Here is a 22,858-nt window from a genome sequence, read left to right on the forward strand (position 1 = left end):
GGATAGTTTTTATATTAGCTACGTATGATATCTTAAAATTGATTAATCACTTGATTAGCTTACTTAAATACATGTCTTAGAATTGATTAGTCACTTGGCTAGCTTACTTGAATACATGTCATATAGAATTGATAATCCATGATCCTAAATACCCAATACAAATGTTAGAACTCGATTTCCTTAAGTGACTCTTAAAGTACATTTGCATGTCTACTTAAGTTCTACTTGATTTATTTGAATCATACCTTAGTCATTTAATATGATTCGTTATTTGATCTTCATGTCATCATCACATGCTATTGTATTGTTTGCAAGACACATATGAATAAAAAACCTCTCTAGTTAAGAGGGAAACCTCTAGTTAAGGAAGAGAGTCCGTACTTAGGGTGTAATGAGATTGATTATGATAAGATTAGACCCTCAACATGGAGGTTATGTTAGTGGCAGTTTCAATTATGGGATTTACGATTTATGGGGTGATTCCACCTACCTAACTATGGAATGAACCATTCAGCATTTTTATCATCGTTATTTATTCGCTAATGGCCAGCCTTTGCATAGGTGGTGAGCCCAACTGTCGACTAGATGAGCATCCCTAGGTCGATGAAGCATTCAACATCCATGCATATAATAAGACTGTATTTTTCTATGTTTTGTTTGCCTGGTTGCTTTTATGTTATACTTATCTGAGGTGGCGGTGTGTAATCTTGAGGGGAAGCCACACTGAGTTGGCCACTCATTCGTCAATGTTCAACCGTACAAAGGACGCATGTGTAAATGCTATTGTGTAAATATAGTACCCGTAATGTTGTCAAATTTTGTTGTGCCAAACCATTTAGTATTTGTATCATGCTTTGAGTTGAAGTGATCAGGTTCCTACATTTTAAAGTTCTCTGGATCTTCATCGAACTTGCCTACATCTTCAAGTTGAAGTGAAGAGTGTTGAAGTTCATGGTTTCAAGTTCAAATTCAAGAACTCAAGTTCAAGTTTGAAGTTCAACTACTATACGCTAAAGACTCAAGAACTCAAGTTCGAGTGATTGAACTTAAGCTTTAAGTATCACAAGATATCAAGATTTGGAAGCGAATGATGTTTCATTTGTTCCTACTCACAAACAGGTTTGAATGACCCTAGATTGAGCTTAGGTTGTGTCATATTCATTGCATATTTTATGTGGGTCATTTCACAGGTTTATAGGTCATTTTCTCGACTAGTCTTAGACCTTGTTCGACTAGTCTAAGTACTGGCTCGACCAGTTTAAGAGTTTTCTCAACCAGTCCAAGGTTTGTTGTGAATTTTCAGAATTTTCTATTGGACTCTCGACCAATCCTAGAGACTACTTGACCAATCAAGTGAACAGTCCTCGACTGGTCATGCAGGCTCAACTCAAAGTCCAGCAAGCTTTTTTGGTCCCACTCGACCAGTCAAGTAACGGTCTTATCTTATCGTGCCAGAAAATTTAAAATTTTGTTGGTCCTTCGACCAGTCGAACCGACCCTTAGACCAGTCGAGTGAACAGTATTTTCACTTATAAATAGAGCACGAATTTCAGAGTTTATTCATTCATTTAAAAGCTAAATCAAGACACTACTCTGAGAGATAAGTTTGTGATATTATTAAGCTATATTGTGCTCATTTTATATTCCCTTTAATTAGCTTTTGTAATTTGATTTTGAGATATTTATTCTAATCTTACATTAAGAAGGGATTTGTGATTTCCCTTTTCTTGAGATCAAAATCAAATCAAGCTAGCCCAGGTTGATTTAATTAAAAATCATTTAGAACTAGAACCTTTTCATCTGTGAGACTGGATGTTGAACATCTTCATCTACATTAGATTGGTTCTACTAGGCTTCTTCAAAGGAGAATTTTCAGATAAGTATCATTTAAAATTTTGTATATCTTTTTTGGTTTTTGAGGTTATGCCAAAAAAATCACTTTTTGGTTTTTTCTGAGGTGATCCAGAAAATCTCAGAGTGTGGGGTTTTTGTAATTGTGTAAGCCCAATCAAAGACACAATTGTGAAGGTTTTAAGGTGAACCTTGGAAAACCATTTTCCATAGTGAATGTTAATATCCTGAGGGAGTGGATATTAGGAGTGGAGTAGTTGTGTCGCTGTTTTCTAACAGTAGGTGTACACACAAGCGAACCATTATAATTCCTGGAGTTGTGGTGATTGATTGAATGTGCCAATGTGTGTGAATGTTATAATTTATTTTAAGCATTTGTGGTGAATGGTGTAATTTGTTTTATGCTCTTGTGGGAATGTTGTAATAACTTAGCTTATTTCCTTTGCCTCTGTATTGGTTTGGGTTTTTGATACTTACAAACGTTCTAGTAAGGTTATCCTGCCATAAGCCTTTGATTTTTGGTGTTAGGTTGTCCTTAGAAATAAATTGTACCAACCTCTCAAGACTAGTACATTTGAGGTTGCTATTTACTTGTGTTTATTTATTATTTGATTATGCTATCTTTATTTCAATTCCGCATTTATTTTTTGATTTGGCATAGTCCTATTCACCCCCCGCCCCCCTCTCTAGGACATATTGCTCGGCCTTTTTTGTAGGTGCAGGTATGAGCGACTATGGTGTGGACCTCAGGACTGTTGCAGCTGGAGCAGGCAATGAGATGTACGAGGAGGAGCCGCATCAGGAAGCGGCAGAATACTTTGGACTGAATCAGTAGATATAGATAATGTTTGATTATTTAGTACATTTGAACTTGAGGTTTTCTATTTGGGTCCTCAGCTGAGTGGACTAGGATATTGTTATTATTTGGTTGCAGCTTATACTACGCTTGGTTTTACTACTTGCACTTTAATTCTATTTTGATTGCCACTTATTGATTTATTAACTCTCGGGTTTTTAGGGAACGAATTGTATACTCGAGTTCTGAAAACTGGGGCGTTACACTTGTTGGGCTTTGTTTGCATTGGTTTGAAGAACCTTTCCAAGGGTCATGGGACCCACCGTGGATGTCCACCAATGTATAGATGAGGCTCCCAAGTAGACCCTGTAAGACCCGTGTCCTAATCCGTACTGTTTCGTTAGCTTCCGCGGTCCTTTCGGTCAAATTCCGGCATCCTTCGCACCGTATTCGGCATTTGCGCACGATCCTAAGCCAGGTCCCGCGCACCGACGTCGGCTCGATCCGAAACTTATGTCTTGGCGATCGCGTCGTCGCCGCGGTTCCAACGCCGTGACTTGCGCACCGAACCGATACCCAGGTAAGAAGATGCCGATCAGCGTTTATTTCGAAGAAACACCGCGCGTTGCGGATTTCGAGGGAATCTCTACACAATTAGTCCCACTAATTAACCATAAATGCAACCATACCTCAAAGTACTTCACCCATTCTCTCTTTTTCCAAAAGTCCACCATCTTTCCACCTCACCATTCCTCTTTTTCTCATTTTCAACCTCAACCATCCCTCTTCTCCACCAATTTCAAACTAAACCATACCCCTCATCACTTCTTTCTTACAACCATCACTCCACCCATCCCTCCACCCATTATTTCTATCTCTCCCTCTCATTCTCTAGCAAATTTTCCAAATCCCATGAGAAATTTCACTCATCCAACACTTCCTCTCAACTTCAAGTGTGGCCCACCCTCTCATCTCCAATCTCAACCATTCATCCTTCATCAACCTCCATTAATAGTGAAGGTAAGGAGCTAAGGAGTCCAAGGGAGCAAGAGAAGGAAGATAAGGTGGGTGATTTTACCATTAATTTAAATTTTAGGGCCCACTTGTTGGTGGGACCCATTTGGATGTATGTGATTTAATCAAGAGGGCCCATAGTGGCGGGGTTCCTCTATCTCACCGTGTATCTCTCTCTATCTCTCTCTCATTCTTTCTTTGTAATGGTGTGGATCCCACCGATATGTGTTACATCTCCCCCGTCCATCTACATCAGACGGTGTGGCCCACTTTATTATAGGTGATGATCCGCACCCTCCACTGTTGGGATGGGTCCAATGCATCTTTTTTATATGTATATATATATATATGTATGTTATATTTTATATAATATATGTATATAATATATAATATAATATGTATTTATATATATATAATATTAAATGTATATGTATATATATATATTGGTGGGCCACATCCACATGGGACCCACCACAAATTTATGAATATATATAAACCGTCCAGCGTCCTGGACGCTGGACGTTGCAACGGTGGACTTTATAAAAAAAAAAGGGAAGGGAGATGTGGGCCACTCATACAGGCCCCACCTTGATGTTTTTATACAATCCAAACCGTCCATTCTCTTCCTCAGGTCACTTAAGGCGTTGAACCGAAAAATGAGATTGATTTGGTTTTCTGGCGGGCCGTGATATAGGAAACAGTGTTCCTACCCTTGATTTGCTCCCTGACGCTCCTGTACATCTGAAAAAGTTCAATATTGGACTCTATGGGTTGGTATCAAGCCACAGAGACCAATGGATGGAGTGGATCTTACTGAAGTGGGCCCCGTCTATGAAAAACTGGAGAAAATCCGTTTTGTTTTTTAAAAAAAAAACTATCAGCAGCAGCTACTGCTGCCACTGACGCCAGGCGCAGGCAGCGCCTGCGCTGGACGCTCCTGACGGGCGGACGAGGCAGGGCCTCACGGCCCAATTGCGGGCCCCACCTTGATGCATTTCGTTGATCGACACCGTGCATTTGATGGTTCCCCATGGACTAGCCGTCCACCCCAAAAATCAGCCATAAACAAAGCTCAGGCGGGCCATACCATCAAAAATCATGTGAAGACATTCCTAAACATATAAAAACACTTGGTGGGGCCTACCTGAAATTTGGATGAATCTGAAACTTGGTCTGAACGGTCAGTTAGGTGGGACTCACATATTGGATGGGCTGGATTGTGAATCACATCTCGGTGGGCCCCGAAACAAAAAAAAATTTTAAGAAAAAAAAAAAAAAAATTTTACACGGACGGGCGGCCAAGAGGCAGGGACCCACGGCTCCATCCGTGGGCCCCACCATGATGTATATTTTGTATCCACACCGTCCATTTGGTGGGCCACTATTTGACATGGACCCCCCCTCAAAAATCAGGCCAATCCAGCGCTCGGGCGGCCCACATCACAAGAAACAGTGTGAATTGAACTCTACCATTGAAACCCTTTCTGGGTCCACAGAAGTTTCAGATCAAGCTGAAAATTGTTGTTCCCCTCCTCCCTTGCCCGTGTGACCTTATGAATAAGTTGGATTTCAAATGAACATTTCAGTGGGCCTTACCCAAGGTCCAAGTGACCTTATGAATAGGTTGGATTTCAAATAAATATTATGGTGGGCCCTAGGCCCATGTGGTGGAGCCATATTGATGTATTTCTAGCCGTTGGGGAGGCCCACCTTGATACATATATAAGGCCCATGAGGTTAGGCCCATTCGACGTATTGGTGGCCCGATGTCGAGGCCCACTCTGATATATATAAGGGCCATGTTACAAGACCCATTGTGATGTTTTCAAAGGCTCATGGGTTATGGCCCATTGCAATGTACATAAGGCCCACTAATGCGGCCCACTTGACTTATATAAGGCCCATATAAGATGGCCCATTTGATGTATCTCTGAGCACTATGGGTCGAGGCCCAATGAGATGTATATTAGTCCATTGCAATGTGTGATTTCCTATGGTTTGTGTAATGGTGCTTTATGGCGGGCTAAGCCTTGGGAACAATGTTGGTTTGACGTCCACATTGTAAGGACAATGTTGGTTAAATGTCCGCATTGTCACACTCCTTTAGGCCACTGATTGGTTCATACTTATACTCTGCAGGCCGTCTGCCCATTTCCGTGATACGCAGAGCCCATCCCTATATGCATGTTTAGTATAGATCCATGGTTCATGATCATTCGCATCATATGTATGCCTGACGTGAGGAGTGACCGATCATAGCATATGCCTTTGGGCAGACTGTTTATGGGCTCCCTGATAGGCGGAGTTGCCCCATATAAGTGCATGGTATATACAGATTGCATGACTGATAATGTGACTCATGCACTTGCATTTGTGTGATTATAGTTACTATATGCCCTAGCGACATCAGGGCCATAGCCTCCACAGATACATCGTGGGTGGCAGGATTGGAGACCGAAAATATTTGATTCTAGCATACGGGCACCATAGATGTCCCTGGGTGAAAATTCCTAAACCTGATGGTACCAGAGGATGACTCCAACGTCGAGACCGAGTGGATATATGAGTGTGCGAGGGCCGAATACCAGGAAGCTGCGTCTCCTACTGTGTCGTGGTCGGTTGGAAAGGGGTGTGGCCTTACTCGCCCGAGGGTAGGGGGCAATACTAGGCTGAGTTTGACCAGCTCGCGAATGGGTCCGCTATCGACGTGCCGGATAGGTATTGGCAGACTATTGGTCAGGCGGATAGTGAGGTTTCTTACGCTCATTTGGACTGTGCGGCTAGGAGAGCGACAGTGCCATTTGGAGTGTATTGAACCCCGGTGATTATCCAGAATGAAAACTGTACTGATACATGTTGAGAATTGGCATGCTTGAGTTGCATCTCGCATCGCATGGCTGTGTTATGGCCGATAGCATTCATATCTTGCACCGCATAGCCTTGTACGGCTGATTGCATTCATGTGCTCATCACCATGATTCCGCATCACTCTGACCTTGCATTTTGAGCACGTTTATATTGCGCACACACTTACACCACCCTCTAAGCTTTCCATAAGCTTATGCACGATTGATGCGTGCGGGTGACGCCACAGGACGCAGTCGCAGCCATAGTCTCGCCGTAGTTGGACCGTGCAGGCGAGCTTCTGGAGTTTTGTTTCTTTTATCACATTGTATTTTCCTTTTCTATCGCATTGTACTCAAAAGTTTTTGATCTTAGTGGATTTTGTGGTGGTGTTCTTGTGGTTATTGTTTGTGGGTTATGCTTTTGTTATGCTCATTATGAATCGGACTGATGACTTGAAATCCTCCTTGTAGTATTCCAGGATCGGAACCTGGTGAATGGGTGCCGGGATCCGAAAATGGGGTTCTACGGAGGTCGGCGCCGGATTCGGCGATCGGGAATTTTGTGAGCCCGGTTTCCGAGTTCGGGCGTGACAGAAGCCTCGTTAGAGCATAACTCGAGAATAACCAAGAACAACATTACATGTCCGCTATGAATGATTAAGTCCTAAGTTCGGATAGCCTAGCGATCTCTTTATTACATACCCTTAACATGCGTGCCTTCGCGAGCCTTTAAGTTGATAGGCACCTTCGCTCTTTCTGTAGGACATGGCGCGTAGGAGGGTGACCCGATCGACTCCCGCACCATCATCGGATACTTCAGCTCCACCACTGCGGCTCCCGCACTACCACCTACGACCCTGGTCCACCACCAGAGATTCCTACCGCCCAGGCCTGAGGATGTCGCTCCTCTACCAGAGGTTCATACCGCCCATCCCGAGGATGCTGCACCTCCACCTGATACCGGTGCGGATCCGACCGTATCCGTGAGTGCTTCTCGATTGCAGCAGATCTGCAGTGTGATGGCCGCACTCGGGGCGGAGCAGACACTCGGTTGTTTCACCAGCCCAGGAGCAAGAGCGCGCGAGTGCCCTACTTGGAGAGCGACAGTTTGACCCTCCGCGATTCCAGGGCGAGCCAGCAGCAGCTGAGAGGTGGCGCTCCGATGTGGAGAAGATCTTCGATACCATGTCATGCACGACCGAGCAGCGAGTTCGGTTGGCGGTGTTTCTTTTTCAGGGCGAGGCCGAGCACTGGTGGACCTCGGTTACCCGCGTCGCAGGACCCGACTATGTCTGGACATGGAATGATTTCATAGATCGATTCGAGGAGCAGTACTTCCCTGACCATATTCGACGTCAGAGGGCACTAGAGTTCGAGACTCTGGTGTAGGGAGACATGACCGTGGCTCAATACGCGGCTCGTTTCGTGGCGCTATCGAGGTTTGCGCCATATATGGTTGATGATGAGGGGCGGAAGGCCCGCCGTTTTGAGAGCGGCTTACGTTACGGTCTTCGAGGCCGTGTGATTGGGCACGAGCTTCCGACCTTTCAGGCTGTAGTGCTGAGGGCTCAGATCTATGAGACTGAGTGGTGGCGCGCAGCCGACAGAGATCGAGAGGAGGGTCGAAGAGGCAGACCCCTCTAGTAGCTCTCGGCGCCGACGACCACGAGGTATAGGAGCCACCCACTTGCTAGAGCACCAGCAACACCTCCAGCGCCACCCCGGCAATTTGCGGGGACTTGTTTTGGATGTGGTGGGTCAGGGCATCTGCCTGTCGAGTGCCCTCGCCCTCATCTGCGGCAGTCGAGGGATCACAGCAGCCTCACCTACATCCGCCGAGAGCACCACAGCCTCGGCCAAAGACGGCGCGACCTCGGCGGCCTCGGCAAAGACAAAGGCCCCATCGGCCGACCACGCCACCTCGGCCACCGAGGCCCTAGCAGCAGAGAGACACAGGATAGGCCGCCGCAGAGGCAGTAGCAGCACTGGGGACCTTAGAGGGGACAGGCACCTCCCCAGCCAGCTCAGGCTAGGTTCTACGCGGCTCAGCAGGACCCGCAGTCATCCGGAGGAGTCGTCGAGGGTATACTTCCCGTCTCTTCATGCATCGCCCGAGTATTATTTGATTCTGGCACTTCTCACTCATTCATGTCCGAGGGTTTCTGCCGATCGACTGGATTGCCGACAGAGTCTACTAGTGAGGGATTGATCGTATCGACGCCCTTGGGGAGGACCGCAGTATTGGGCCGTTTCTGTCCATCTTGCCCGGTTCTTGTCGGTGATATCTTTTTGCCTGCTGACTGTTTGCATTGCCGATGACAGATTTCGACGTTATCTTGGGCATGGATTGGCTTGCCGAGTACCACGCTATCTTGGATTGTTCTGCGAGGACAGTCACATTCTGCATACCAGGCTTGCCGCAGTTCCAGTTCATCGCAGAGCCTAGAGGAGAGCCGATGTCTTGCTTGATGTCCTGTGCAGTCGAGGAGCCTATGGCCATTTGTATTGATCGGTTGCCGGTTGTTTGCGACTTCCCCGACGTATTCCAGGAGATTCCCGGATTGCCTCCTCGCCGTCATATCGAGTTCCAGATCGATCTTGTGCCCGGTACTGCGCCTATCTCGAAGGCCCCGTACCGTATGGCACCGATGGAGTTGTGTGAGTTGGGATTTATTCATCCGAGCAGCTCGCCTTGGGGAGCGCCGGTACTCTTCGTTAGGAAGAAGGATGGCTCGTTGAGGCTCTGCGTAGATTACCGCGAGCTCAACCGGGTCACGATTAAGAACAAGTACCCGCTCCCAAGGATAGACGATTTATTTAATCAGCTGCAGGGTGCACAGTTCTTTTCGAAGATTGACCTGCGTTCTGGTTATCATCAGATTCATGTCCGAGAGGAGGACATCCCGAAGACAGCCTTCAGGACGCGTTATGGTCATTTTGAGTTTCGAGTCATGTGTTTCAGGTGACCAATGCACCCGCGGTCTTCATGCGATTGATGAACGAGGTCTTTCGTCCATATCTCGATCGGTTTGTTGTGGTCTTCATCGACGACATTCGATATATTCGAGGACCCATAAGGACCATATGCAGCATCTGGAGATCGCCTTGCAGACCCTTCGTGCCCACCGGCTATATGCGAAGCCGGAGAAGTGTGAGTTTTGGCGGGAGGAGGTGAGATTCCTCGGTCACGTGGTGACGAGGGAGGGTGTCGCATAATGGACCCCTCGAAGGTTGAGGCGATGCGTCGGTGGGGTCAGCCCACGATCGCGTCCGAGATCCGCAAATTTCCTTGGTTTAGCGGGATATTATCGGCGTTTCATTGAGGGCTTCTCCCGTGTTGCAGGCCCGTTGACCAGGTTGACTCGGAAGGGTGCGAGTTTATTTGGAGTGACGCTGTGAGCGAGCATTTATGGAGCCGAAGGACCGTCTGACGTCCGCTCCTATCCTCACTCTTCCCTCGGGAGTGATGGATTCGTGGTATTTACCGATGCTTCGCGTATTGGATTGGGTCTTTGTCGATGCGACAGAGACTGTAGCATTTGGTCTCGCCACCAAGGTTCATGAGCCGAACTACCCCACGCACGATTTGGAGTTGGCAGTCGTCTTCGCACCGAAGGTGTGGAGACACTATCTTTATGGGGTTAGGTTCGAGCTCTTCTCGACCACAAGAGCTTGAAGTATTTATTCTCTCGGTGATGAACATGAGACAGAGACGCTGGATGGAGCTTCGAAGGATTATGATTTTGACCTCCAGTACCACCTGTGCAAGGCGAATGTGGTAGCGGATGCCCTTAGCCGTCGACCACGAGGCCTAGTGGCACATATGATGATTCAGAGTGGAAGATGCTCGAGGATATAGCAGAGTACGACTTTGATTTTGGTCTCAGCCCCTTAAATGATAGTTATTGAGCTGTCGATTCAACCCTCTCTTGTCGCAAGGGTGATCGAGGCTCGGCAGGATGGTCGTTACAGGATTACCGAGCAGATGCGGCATCTGAGAGTCAGACAGTTAACAGATTGGTTCCGATGGTGGACTTCGCTTTAGAGGCCGATTGTGTGTCCGGATATTCCCGAGTTGCGCCAGAGATCTTATGATCAAGGCACATCGATCGCGGTTTTCCATCCATCCCGGCTCGACGAAGATGTACCGTGATATGAGGAGGCAATATTATTGGCGAGGATGAAGCGCCAGATTGCGGTTTGTGGCCGAGTGTGACACATGCCGGCGTGTCAAGGCCGATCATCGAGACCCCCTGGTCTATTGCGGCCGTTGAGTGTCCGATGTGGAAGTGGGAGCACGTATCTACAGATTTTATTATGGGTTTGCCGAGGACTCGGCGCGGTCATGACGCTATCTAGGTTGTCGTGGACCGTCGACGAAGTCGGCACATTTTCTTGCGATTCGTGCGACTTGGCCTTGGACCGGCTTGCGAGGTTATTCCTTGAGGAGATTGTGAGGCTGCACAGCGTTACGGTCTCGATCGTTTCTGACCGAGATCCGAGATTCACGTCTCGGTTCTGGAAGCTTTCAGAGAGCTATGGGCACCGATTTGCAGCTAGCATCGCGTATCATCCGCAGACCGATGGCGGACCGAAAGGGTCAACCAGATCCTTGAGGATATGCTTCGAACTGCGTGATTGACTTCGGTGGTAGCTGGGATGAGCATCTGCGATTGGCTGAGTTCGCATACAATAACAGCTATCAGGCGACCATTGGCATGGCTCCTTTTGAGGCATTATATGGCAGACCGTGCAGATCTCCGAGTTGTTGGACCGAGGTTGGAGAGCGGCGTCTCCTAGGTCCTGAGCTTGTGCAGGAGACATCAGAGGTTATTGATATTATCAGGCAGAGGATGCGCACAGTTCAGAGCCGGCAGAAGAGTGTTGTTGATCACCGGCGTCGTCCCTTAGAGTTTGATGTAGGGGACCGTGTGTATCTCAAGGTCTCGCCTATGAAGGGCATAGTTAGATTTGGAGCGAAGGGTAAGCTTACCCCGAGATTCATAGGACCTTTCGAGATCACTGAGCGCATTGGCGCTGTGGCCTATCGGCTTGCCTTACCATCTCAGTTGTCTGGCGTCCATAACGTTTTTCACGTCTCTATGTTGAGGAAGTGTGGGTCAGACATAGTTCCTGTTATCGATTGGCAGCCGTTGGAGGTTCGTGAGGACGCTTCTTACATCGAGCAGCCAGTTCGTATCCTTGATCGGAAGGAGCAGGTCCTCCGAACCAAGGTCATCCCCTTGGTGAAGGTTCAGTGGGGTCACCATTCTGTGGATGAGGCATCTTGGGAGCGCGAGGCTGAGATTTGAGAGCGCTATCCTCATCTTTTTGATGATTGATTGTATGTTGTATGTTGTATGCTGTCTCTGATATTTTTATGGCGATGCCTTGCTTCCTCTTCTATTATGATTTATGTTTTCTTGTGATGATTGTTTAAATTTCGAGGACGAAATTTTTATTTGGAGGGGAGAGCTGTAAGACCCGTGTCCTAATCCGTACTGTTCCGTTAGCTTCCGCGGTCCTTTCGGTCAAATTCCGGCATCCTTCGCACCGTATTCGGCATTTGCGCACGATCCTAAGCCAGGTCCCGCGCACCGACGTCGGCTCGATCCGAAACTTATGTCTTGGCGATCGCGTCGTCGCCGCGGTTCCAACGCCGTGACTTGCGCACCGAACCGATACCCAGGTAAGAAGATGCCGATCAGCGTTTATTCCGAAGAAACACCGCGCGTTGCGGATTTCGAGGGAATCTCTACACAATTAGTCCCACTAATTAACCATAAATGCAACCATACCTCAAAGTACTTCACCCATTCCCTCTTTTTCCAAAAGTCCACCATCTTTCCACCTCACCATTCCTCTTTTTCTCATTTTCAACCTCAACCATCCCTCTTCTCCACCAATTTCAAACTAAACCATACCCCTCATCACTTCTTTCTTACAACCATCACTCCACCCATCCCTCCACCCATTATTTCTATCTCTCCCTCTCATTCTCTAGCAAATTTTCCAAATCCCATGAGAAATTTCACTCATCCAACACTTCCTCTCAACTTCAAGTGTGGCCCACCCTCTCATCTCCAATCTCAACCATTCATCCTTCATCAACCTCCATTAATAGTGAAGGTAAGGAGCTAAGGAGTCCAAGGGAGCAAGAGAAGGAAGATAAGGTGGGTGATTTTACCATTAATTTAAATTTTAGGGCCCACTTGTTGGTGGGACCCATTTGGATGTATGTGATTTAATCAAGAGGGCCCATAGTGGCGGGGTTCCTCTATCTCACCGTGTATCTCTCTCTCTATCTCTCTCTCATTCTTTCTTTGTAATGGTGTGGATCCCACCGATATGTGTTACATCTCCCCCGTCCATCTACATCAGACGGTGTGGCCCACTTTATTATAGGTGATGATCCGCACCCTCCACTGTTGGGATGGGTCCAATGCATTTTTTATATGTATATGTATATATATATATGTATGTTATATTTTATATAATATATGTATATAATATATAATATAATATGTATTTATATATATATAATATTAAATGTATATGTATATATATATATTGGTGGGCCACATCCACATGGGACCCACCACAAATTTATGAATATATATAAACCGTCCAGCGTCCCTGCAACTGTGGACTTTATAAAAAAAAAAAAGGGAAGGGAGATGTGGGCCACTCATACAGCCCCACCTTGATGTTTTTATACAATCCAAACCGTCCATTCTCTTCCTCGGGTCATTTAAGGCGTTGAGCCGAAAAATGAGATTGATTTGGTTTTCTGGCGGGCTGATATAGGAAACAGTGTTCCTACCCTTGATTTGCTCCCTGACGCTTGTACATCTGAAAAAGCTCAATATTGGACTCCATGGGTTGGTATCAAGCCACGAGACCAATGGATGGAGTGGATCTTCACCTATCATTATGAAAAACCGGAGAAAATCCGTTTTGTTTTAAAAAAAAAAACTATCGGCGCGCCGCTGCGACGGCGCGCTGCGCTCTCGACGGCGGACGAGGCGAGGGCCTCACGGCCCCTGCGGCCCCACCTTGATGCATTTCGTTGATCGACACCGTGCATTTGATGGTTCCCCATGGACTAGCCGTCCACCCCAAAAATCAGCCATAAACAAAGCTCGGGCGGGCCATACCATCAAAAATCATGTGAAGACATTCCTAAACATATAAAAACACTTGGTGGGGCCTACCTGAAATTTGGATGAATCTGAAACTGGTCTGAACGGTCATTTAGGTGGGACTCACATATTGGATGGGTGGATTGTGAATCACATCTCGGTGGGCCCCAAACAAAAAAAAATTTTAAGAAAAAAAAAAAAAAATTTAAAAGCAGCAGCGCTGCTGCTGCTGCGGGCGGCGGTGTAGGCGGGGACCCACGGCTCCATCCGTGGGCCCCACCATGATGTATATTTTGTATCCACACCGTCCATTTGGTGGGCCACTATTTGACATGGACCCCCTCAAAAATCGGCCAATCTAGCGCTCGGGCGGCCCACATCACAAGAAAGCAGTGTGAATTGAACTCTACCATTGAAACCCTTTCGGGTCCCAAAAGTTTCAATCTGAAAATTGTTGTTCCCCTCCTCCCTTGCCGTGTGACCTTATGAATAAGTTGGATTTCAAATGAACATTTCAGTGGGCCTTACCCAAGGTCCAAGTGACCTTATGAATAGGTTGGATTTCAAATAAATATTATGGTGGGCCCTAGGCCCATGTGGTGGAGCCATATTGATGTATTTCTAGCCGTTGGGGAGGCCCACCTTGATACATATATAAGGCCCATGAGGTTAGGCCCATTCGACGTATTGGTGGCCCGATGTCGAGGCCCACTCTGATATATATAAGGGCCATGTTACAAGACCCATTGTGATGTTTTCAAAGGCTCATGGGTTATGGCCCATTGCAATGTACATAAGGCCCACTAATGCGGCCCACTTGACTTATATAAGGCCCATATAAGATGGCCCATTTGATGTATCTGAGCACTATGGGTCGAGGCCCAATGAGATGTATATTAGTCCATTGCAATGTGTGATTTCCTATGGTTTGTGTAATGGTGCTTTATGGCGGGCTAAGCCTTGGGAACAATGTTGGTTTGACGTCCACATTGTAAGGACAATGTTGGTTAAATGTCCGCATTGTCACAATCCTTAAGGCCACTGATGGGTTCATACTTATACTCTGCAGGCCGTCTAGGTCCATTTCTGTGATACGCAGAGCCCATCCCTATATGCATGTTTAGTATAGATCCATGGTTCATGATCATTCGCATCATATGTATGCCTGACGTGAGGAGTGACCGATCATAGCATATGCCTTTGGGCAGACTGTTTATGGGCTCCCTGATAGGCGGAGTTGCCCCATATAAGTGCATGGTACATACAGACTGTTGCATGACTGATAATGTGACTCATGCACTTGCATTTGTGTGATTATAGTTACTATATGCCCTAGCGACATCAGGGCCATAGCCTCCACAGATACATCGTGGGTGGCAGGATTGGAGACCGGAAATATTTGATTCTAGCATACGGGCACCATAGATGTCCCTGGGTGAAAATCCCTAAACCCGATGGTACCAGAGGATGACTCCAATGTCGAGACCGAGTGGATATATGAGCGCACGAGGGCCGAATACCAGGAGGCCGCGTCTCCCACTGTGTCGTGGTCGGTTGGAAAGGAGTGTGGCCTTACTCGCCCGAGGGTAGGGGGCAATACTAGGCTGAGTTTGACCAGCTCGCGAATGGGTCCGCTATCGACGTGCCGGATAGGTATTGGCTGACTATTGGTCAGGCGGATAGTGAGGTTTCTTACGCTCATTTGGACTGTGCGGCTAGGAGAGCGACAGTGCCATTTGGAGTGTATTGAACCCCGGTGATTATCCAGAATGAAAATTGTACTGATACATGTTGAGAATTGGCATGCTTGAGTTGCATCTTGCATCGCATGGCCGTGTTATGGCCGATAGCATTCATATCTTGCACCGCATAGCCTTGGTACGGCTGATTGCATTCATGTGCTCATCACCATGATTCCGCATCACTCTGACCTTGCATTTTGAGCACGTTTATATTGCGCACACACTTACACCACCCTCTAAGCTTTCCATAAGCTTATGCACGATTGATGCGTGCAGGTGACGCCAGGACGCAGTCGCAGCCATAGTCTCGCCGTAGTTGGACCGTGCAGACGAGCTTCTGGAGTTTTGTTTCTTTTATCACATTGTATTTTCCTTTTCTATCGCATTGTACTCAAAAGTTTTTGATCTTAGTGGATTTTGTGGTGGTGTTCTTGTGGTTATTGTTTGTGGGTTATGCTTTTGTTATGCTCATTATGAATCAGACTGATGACTTGAAATCCTTCTTGTAGTATTCCAGGATCGGAACCTGGTGAATGGGTGCCGGGATCCGAAAATGGGGTTCTACGGAGGCTGTCGGCGCCGGATTCGGCGATCGGGAATTTTGTGAGCCCGGTTTCCGAGTTCGGGGCGTGACAGACCCTCTAATCTGATCGCTACAAATGGTAAGGGGCCCTTGTGGGCCGTTGGATTGTTAGTATGAATAGTACCCTACTTGACACTTGTTGGACAACGATATTGACCCACCTGTTTGGTATACTTGTGGGGCCTATTTTGTGGTCCAAGTTACTTGGTTGTGTGGGATACTTAGCCCCTACCTGGTGATGGAAGTGGGGCCTGATCAAAGGTGGACCCCACCAAGAAAGTAGTGGTGATTGAATGCTTACCATCAAAACTGTCTAAGGCACACTATGATATCTCACCTAATGTATGGGTTTATTCATTCCATTTATCAAGGGAATGATTCCACAGTGGTGTATGTATTTATGCACATGGTTCATCTATCTTGATAGTTTGTTTCAGACAGGGGCCACCCAAATGTACATGTGGTATTTAGGCCGTCTATCTGTGTTGACATATTTTTTTAGACCATGAAACCACCATGATGTGTGGGTTTTATCTGCACTATCCATCTAATTGACATATCTGTATGGCCACTGTTCTATGTGTGTTTAGCCACACCATCCAGTGAGTGTGAGCTGCTATGTGGTCACCTTGATAAATATTTTATATGTCTATGCTACTTATCTATTTTGAGCATGGACCTAAAGATAAAGTTGATCCTTATCCTGGGTGACCACACATGGATAGAAGGGTCTACCTAAATTGTTCAACGTGGGACCCACTTTAAAGACCTACCATGACAACTACCTTTATATGTGTGTGTGTGTGTGTGTGTGTGTGTGTGTTTTACTAGCCAATTTTATGTTCATAGACCCAATTGCTAGATCGATGCAAGTTGCAAGTCTTCAGTGGGCCATGCCACATGAATATTTAAATTTCTGCTAGGACTACCATTCGGGTCCATAGTCTTTATCTTAAGCTATTTAATGTTGATTATCACATATATTGTGCAACGTCTAGGAATGAGAATATGTGTGTACCAAAATTTGGCATCATGCTATTATATATGGCCCTGATAAGGTCGACACTAATATTATGCTTAGTATAAGGCATACCATGTTCATTCATATGGTACATGCATCATCTGTATGTTTGTTATGGATTCTGATTGATCATAGTATACGCCTTTCAGCTTGATATACTTAGGGGACCTGTACGAGATAGGGTCACCTGCATGATCATCATATGACTTGAAAGTGTAATTCATGCATAACGTAGTATGTATGGCACGTTGCATATACTCCCTAGCGACACTAGGGAGGTAGTTTCGCAGTCAAGAGATGGCTGGTGTATATGAGTCTGGACACCGAAAACTATTGAGGTTATAGGGCGTACAGGTGTCCCTGGGTGAAAGTCCCTAAACCCTGTGGTACTAGTAGGATGCTCTAATGTTTAGACAAAGTGGATTCATGAGTGCATGAGGGTTGGATACTGGTAGGCCGCATCTCCCACTTTGTCGAGGTCGATTGGAAGAGGGTTTGACCTTACTCACCCGGGTGAAGAGGGCTATATACTTGGTTAAGTCTGATGTTGAGTGTGAAATATTGCATATTTCCCCTTATTTATACCTTGGTTTTATAAACAAGATAATGTTTTATCAATCTAATTATGCATGTTTTCATGTGTGAGGTGATTTCGAGAGCTTAAGGTGAAATTGATGCCAAAAGGAAGATTTATACTCAAAAGATTACTAAATGAAGATTTGAATATTTAGAAGTCATTCATGAAGAATTCACATGCCAAAGATCTAAGAAAACCAAGTGAGGAATGATGAGAATTGAAGATTTGAAGTGAAGAAAAAGAAAAGGAATCCTGAAAATTGCATAAAAATTTTATTCCTGAAAATTGTCCTGAAAAAACATATTATGAAACTCCAAGTCTAAAAAATGAAAGTTCTGGAAGTTTATTTTGGGCAACTACGCAGAGTACGTAAATTTAAGGCGGTTTTTAGATTTTTCCAACTCGGTGCGAAAGTTGGAGTTCCATGACTATAAATAGGACTCTTAGGATGCTCCAAAGCATCTTCTAGGGTTTGGAAAGGTCTCAAGGAGCATAGCATTAGGGTGGAGCAGCTGCCAAAGAGTTTTTCTTCTTCCCTAGTTTATTTTTCATACTTTGTTTAAGATATTTTGTTTCAATCATGTCTATGGTTAGGTAAAACTCTTAGCTAGGGCTAAGAGGTGAAGCTTGTAACATGTTTAGATGATTATCTTGTTTTGATTCTTGTTCTTATTGAACCTCATTGATTTATAATTTGATATTAAAAGAATATTTTCAGTTTTGTATGATTTATTGTGACTCAAATTACAATAGATGCTGCGATAGCTTTGGATATCTTCTTTTTCTGTTTTGAGATTGTGAGATTAGTAAATCTTGTTGTTCACCATCGTCTCTTAGGCATGGTAGGGTAATGGAATCCCTTCCAATCATCACAATTCTCCTCCATTGAGAATTAAGCCAATGAAAAGTTCAGATTTGATTTAAATTACTTAAATTTTCAATTGGATAGGATAAGACTCCAATTCTAATTGTGTTTCTTGAATCAAGTAAAGTAGCATCTTGATAGCTACAAGTGGATCCTTGGCACCCTAGTTCCCACCTTTAAATTCATAAGTTTTAAACAACATTATTCACAATTACTCTCAATTATTCAAATTTCAATTTAAATCTTTTTCTAATTATAGTTCTAGTTATTTTCAGACTACGTACAAGTTTAGTCCCTGTGGATTCAACCTCAGTCTTACCGAGTTATTACTACATCGTGACCCTACGCTTGGGGTTGTGAACAAGTTTTTGGTGCCGTTGCCAGGGTCTACGACTACATTTTTCTGGAATTAATTGGTTTTAGAATTAGGTTAAGATTATGATTTATTTTTCTGGCATGTTTTTAGGTTATGATTTTTTTTGAAATTATTTTTAGAAAGTAACATTGTTTTCTGTTTTGTAGGATCCTAACATAGCAACTCTTATTCAGTAAGATGAAAACAAGGTGAATAATAGACCCCCGCCTCATACTCTACGAGATTATTTACAACCGGAGGGGGTGAGTACACATTCTTGCATGATTTTTCGTTGAATGCAGAAACTGTGGATATTAAACCAGGGGTAATTCAACTCCTCCTTAAGTTTCATGGACTAGAATATGAAAGTCCATACTTGCATATAAAAGAGTTCAATGAGATAATATCTACATTACACTTTCTAAACGTGTCTGAGGACACAGTTAGACTGAAATTGTTTCCTTTCTCTTTGAAAGAAAAGGCTAAGTTATGGTTACATTCCTTAAGACCAAGGTCCATTGACACATAGGCTAAGATGACAAGGGAGTTCCTTAAAAAGTTCTCCCCCTAACATAAAACAAATACCTTAAGGAAAACAATCATGATTTTTGCGCAAAAAGAGGATGAGACCTTCTTCCAATGTTGGGAGCGATTTAAGGATCTCATAAATTCATGTCCACAACATAGCTATAAAACATGGTGTATAACAAGCTTTTTCTATGAGGGATTGACCTCACCCATGCGCCAATTTGTGGAGATGATGTGTAATAGGGAATTCATGAACAAGGAAGCCGATAATGCGTGAGATTATTTTGATAAACTTGCTGAAAATGCGCAATCATGGGATACCTCCTCAAGAACTATCACTTTTAAGCGTACTTAATCAAAGGAAATGGGAGGAATTTATGTTTTAAAAGAGGAAGAGGATATAAATGCAAGAATGGCCAAATGTCACGCCCCAAATCTGGGGACGGACAGCTTCCATAATGCCCCTAATCCAACACTCGACTTCCATTCACCAAGTCCCAAGTTCAGGGCACCACAAGGAAGATTTTTGACTGAATTTTTTTAATAATAATAATAATACCTGAGCATGATGATCCGTAATCACAATACTACGCAATAATCTTCATTATAAATCCTGATGGTTACAAGTACAATGCTTTTCCAAAAGGTACACAATGTCAACATTGCTAAATCAAAAAATAGATACAATGCATCGAGAAAGCTATGTCCTCCAAGTTACTCATGCCCTGAAAAAAATGGAAAATAGGAAGCTTATGCAAAAAGCCTAGTGAGTACATTCGTGTGCGCGTAGTGTACAAGCATGCAGTAACAATCAAATTTCAGAGTACACAAGCTGAAGCATAGTGACTAAGTAATGCTACATAAAGCCAAGAGGGCATGATGCAATGTAAGAGATGATATGCAAAAGTATGCCGAGTGTATGCAGGTATGCAAATCCTCCTCTAAAAGTCCACATCACAATACAATTATCATCACTGGGAATCACCGGGGCATGATATCCAAAGCAAGTCCGAAACTTGTCCGCCCTGTCAGTGGGGGGCCTATAGCCACGCCAATACCCACCCCACACGCGGGTAGCGAACCCATTTCGGGGGCTGGTCAAACCCAACCACATTCGCTCCAACTCTTTAGCTAGGCGTAGCCGAACCTCTTCTCACCCAACCACATCGATGGGAGTCAGGCCTACTATAGTCTTCGGCACTAGGTGACCCATGGCATCCGCCTGGTCTTAACGATGAGGCTCGAGGGTATCACTCGAGGTTTAGGAAATTTCACCCAGGGATTTAGGACCCAATATAAGAAACCCAAATTTTCGGTGCCCACAAATACCAAACAGGATGCCGCTGTGGTGGTCTCATCAGTATAACCACGGTGTTGTTGTGGTGTTCAATCCATCTCATGAGGAGCTATGCACAATGTAATGATAATCCACAAGCACGCTATGCAGTACGAGTGTAACACTCAAGCAATGCTATGCATGTAAGCCACATATGCATACGAGGCAACCCTAATACCAATCGGGCTCCTTTGCCAACCACATCCGATCTATAACCCACGCTCATTGTCGAAAGGATATACTTGTAATATCAACATCGACATAAACATAAATTACAATGTAGCATCAAGTGAGCTTTAGAGACTTCAACCTAGGGACCGTGCCCAATATATTCACTTAGGGACTTCAATCTAAGGACTGTGCCCGATATATTTGCTTAGGGACTTCAACCTAGGGACCAAGCCCACGATCTCTCGGACCAGATAACATCTGCACAAACTCCATCATGTGCACCCCACACCAACATCCTTTACCACATACTCCATCATGTGCATCCCGCATCAACATCCTTTACCACATGTATATGATCTCCTCATGATCAAACTATGCACACCATGCACTCCTCATCCATGATGTATGTACATGTATGCATGCATGCAGAGGCAATATGCACAAATATCATCAGACCAATCAAAATGATCACGGTACCAACATGGCAAAATAGTGATATAATGTGCACTCTTCCTCATGATCATGGGGCTATGTGAGTGTCCACACTTCCATGTCACAAGTGTGCACCAACTACACAATAGAACAACTAGGATCAATCCATCACTCGACACCAATCGCATGACCGAAACCTCATACAGTGGCACCAGAACAAGTTATATATCAAACACATGCAAGTGATGCACACATACCATAACATGTCTCAATTTCACATGTAAAGATCCCTAGCCATTCAAAAGCTAGTTCGAATCACCAACATACTCATTCACAGTTAAGAGTTAAGTGGTTCACCTCATCGGTTCCATAGGAAGTGGGTGTATAAGTATCACGTCATTATATGGCTCTAGGTGCACTATTTATGACTTGAAGTAATACATACGGTGGTCCACTTAGTCCTTACGTCCAATTGAACACCATCCAAGCATATAAACATAAATTAGCATTATCTTATAATACAATCATCACATCTAACCATACACGCATTATCATCACCAAAAGTATCACATTACACAATCACTGCACACGTGCCATCACCACATGCATAATTAGATTTCAATCCAACACCTCAACATGTCTAGCTATCATTTCAAGTGGACTAAGGCCCAATTCATTACCACACTTGAATGGGCCAGTTAGTGGGTCGCTACATCCTAATCTTCTAGCTTGTTGACTGGTCCATTTGATTACCACAAATGGTTCATTCGATGACTCAATCATAACTCATTCACAAGGCCCAAATGGGACATGACATACATACATCACAAGGAGTCTCATGCACTTACCAAGAAGCCCAAACATAGGCCCAATACGCACTTCTCATGGAGTCTTACGTTCTCAATAAGAGGAAGTAACCTATGGGCCCGATAGGTTTATTGCTAATGGGCCCACAAGGCATCCACTCAAGGTGGGCTTTAAGGCTAATAGGCCCACCACTCTAAAGCCATTGTGAACATATTAGTGGAGTCCACAAATTTAGCCCATGTAACATCTGGGATTTTTCCCAATTTGGCAATGAACGTCCCTGGACGTAGAACTGCCCTAGGACCTTATTCTGTTGTAATTAGGGCATAATTTACTTAAGTGTTAATAGGTTGGATCACTTTCTATACAAACTACAAAGGCCCAAGTACCACCTCAGGCAGAAATCAACCAGGACCAAAACCTTTAGGAATTAGGTCAATATTAACAAGTGTTAAACTAGAGTACTTATGAAATTAGCACTAATCATCTTAAATATGATCTGCAAGACCCAAACCATGTAGTATCATTGACACTACATTACCCTGAAATCTAGAATCCATCCCTAAACCCAGTTGCTCTCGGGAGCACACTGAAACTCCGTATCGGACCTGGACCTCACGTCGAAAGTCTGATTACCCCGAAACTATACGGATATGACCACATTACTAGACTTGACCACCCCCTCAAAAATCAAGTCTAATTATGTCTAGAAATGCACAACTTGAGCTTGGAGCAAAGTGTGTGAGAAACGTGAATATATTTAGAAGTAAATTACAAATTTAAGTAATCTGA

The 22,858-nt window shown here is 44.7% G+C and overlaps 1 non-coding gene across 1 annotated transcript; it reads right to left on the bottom strand.

The window, feature by feature from the left end:
• Positions 1 to 19,374: 19,374 nt before the first annotated feature.
• Positions 19,375 to 19,482, bottom strand: LOC131254454 (small nucleolar RNA R71). Its single transcript, XR_009175567.1, has one exon. It is a non-coding gene; the product is annotated as a small nucleolar RNA R71 (small nucleolar RNA).
• Positions 19,483 to 22,858: the final 3,376 nt, after the last annotated feature.

This window comes from Magnolia sinica, chromosome 8 (genome assembly GCF_029962835.1).
Source record: "Magnolia sinica isolate HGM2019 chromosome 8, MsV1, whole genome shotgun sequence".
Lineage (NCBI taxonomy): Eukaryota > Viridiplantae > Streptophyta > Magnoliopsida > Magnoliales > Magnoliaceae > Magnolia > Magnolia sinica.